This window comes from Octopus bimaculoides, chromosome 5 (assembly GCF_001194135.2).
Source record: "Octopus bimaculoides isolate UCB-OBI-ISO-001 chromosome 5, ASM119413v2, whole genome shotgun sequence".
NCBI lineage: Eukaryota > Metazoa > Mollusca > Cephalopoda > Octopoda > Octopodidae > Octopus > Octopus bimaculoides.
In genome coordinates this window covers 75,857,233-75,859,803 of record NC_068985.1, presented here as the reverse complement: position 1 = coordinate 75,859,803, position 2,571 = coordinate 75,857,233, and positions in this window count along the sequence as shown.

Here is a 2,571-nt window from a genome sequence, read left to right as displayed (position 1 = left end):
ACACACACACACACACACACACACACAGAGTATCACACATCAGATGAAATGGACGTGTGTGTATGTGTGACAGAGAGAGAGAGAGAGAGAGAGAGAGGGAGAGAGAGAGTGAGAGAGAGGTTTGTTGTCATGTATACGTACATGCATAAATATGCATACATCTTTGTGTGTGAGTGTGTGTGTGTGCGTGTGTATGAGAGAGAGAGAGAGAGAGAGTAAATACTACTTACACATCGCTCTCTCACTCTGTCTCACACACACACACACACGCACACATACATCCACAAATCATGGATGCATATGACAACACACCCCTTGACTCACTCACTTTGTCTCTTACAAACACACACATACATAAATGTATACAAACATATTTACAAAGATACACGTGTGCATGCGTGTGTGCGCGCGCGTGTGTTGTGTGAGAGAGAGAGAGGGTGAAATGAAAAAGTCGTATAAATAAAAGCTCTTGTGCGGAATGTTTAAATTTGTGGACTTAGTAAATATTTCTTTTAGTAATTTATCGTAGTTGTTTGCAAATAGTGAATTAAAGCTTGAAATTAAAACATCAAAATAGAGAGTGAAGCTTTTTTTCCGTTGCTACGTCAATACCGGAAGTTGACATTGAGGAACCTTTTTAAAGAAGTGAATCTTAAATATAAAGCAATATTATTTATTTTTAATAAAAAAATCAAATGAAGTGCCTAACATTTATCCGAGGTCAAATTATTCATGCATCACAAGTATGGAAGCATTTGGTGAAGTCGATTTCACGTGAAAAGCGAATACACAGACATCTCTGTTTTATATATTAGAAGATTCCATGTAAAGTGGATGTATTTGCACTTTCAAAAGGGCTCTGTCCCGTGTTATAAATCTCCATTAGTGGGATAAATAATATTGTAAGAAGGTGAAATTTTGGAAATCGTCTTTATTTAGTACCTAGTAGTTATGATGTTATTTTCATTGAAATCGGAAGTATTTGAAATTTCACAGAGGGGGGATTTCCCCCCTTTAAGCCCACTAGTCGCAATGGGAAGTAAATGTTATGTAGCTCATTGTCTTTCTCATAAATGGGTGAGTGTGAATGCAGGAGATTTTATGTCTATGTATTGTGAGAATATTGTATTTTTATCTTTTTTCTCTTTTCTTTTCTACCTATCAGAGTAACTTCCCTTTTATTCAACGGTTTTTCATAGCGTCTATTGCCATTAGTGGAGGCGCAATGGCCCAGTGGTTAGGGCAGCGGACTCGCGGTCATAGGATCGCGGTTTCGATTCCCAGACCGGGCGTTGTGAGTGTTTATTGAGCGAAAATACCTATAAGCTTCACGAGGCTCCGGCAGGGGGTTGTGGTGAACCCTGCTGTGCTCTTTCACCACAAATTTCTCTCACTCTTACTTCCTGTTTCTGTTGTGCCTGTAATTCAAAGAGTCAGCCTTGTCAGACTGTGTCACGCTGAATATCCCCGAGAACTACGTTATGGGTACACGTGTCTGTGGAGTGCTCAGCCACTTGCACGTTAATTTCACGAGCAGGCTGTTCCGTTGATTGGATCAACTGGAACCCTCGACGTCGTAAGCGACGGAGTGCCAACAACAAGAAAATTGCCATTAATAGCCGACGAGAATGGATTGTAGCTCTTCGCTCCGACATCCGAATCATCGAGTACCATAATGACGACTTACTGATTGTCCTAAATTATACATACATATGTGTGTGTGTGTGTGTGGGTGTGTGTGTGCGTGTGTGTGTGCGTGTGTGTGTGTGTCTATGATTTTGTATTGCAGGATTCCTGATGTGAAGTCGTGTGTTGAAACAGATATTGTTGTATTTGCCAAAGTAACACGCGCACTATATATTCGTTCTTCACTCGTTTACTATTGTTCTTATTCTATCTCATGTCCACTGTTCGGAAATCCTTCGTCACACATTTGTGACCTCCTCGGCGACAGTTTCTGTCTTCGTGTGTGCTCTTGCTCCGTTTATTCAATTTTGTTCTTCTATGATGTATATCCTTATATGCGCATGCGTCTGTGTATGGGTGTGTGTACATGTGTGTGTGTGTGTGTGCCATAGTTCTTAGTAGCCCTATGACCCTCCACTCATCACCGTCCCCTACCCCGTTGCCGCTGCTGCTGTCCTTAAACACTTTATGTACCCTTCTTGTAACTCACTATGTTTGCGTGTTCACCCACGCTGCTGTCATCCTGGTAGTTGTTGTTACTGTTGGTGTTGTTATAATTGTTACGGCTGTTTGTGAAGTTACCGTATATGTGTTTGTATATGTATATGGATTCGCTTCCTGTATTGTGTGTATCCGTGCCCTTAATGCAGCTTTTTTTAATATCTCTAATTTCTTTTAATATTTATCATAGATATGTGCAGGAGTGGCTGTGTGGTAAGTAGCTTTCTTACCAACCACATGGTTTCGGGTTCAGTCCCACTGCGTGACACCTTGGGCAAGTATCTTCTACTATAGCCTCGGGCCGACCAAAGCCTTGTGAGTGGATTTGGTAGACGGAAACTGAAAGAAGCCCGTCGTATATATGTATATATATATATATGTATA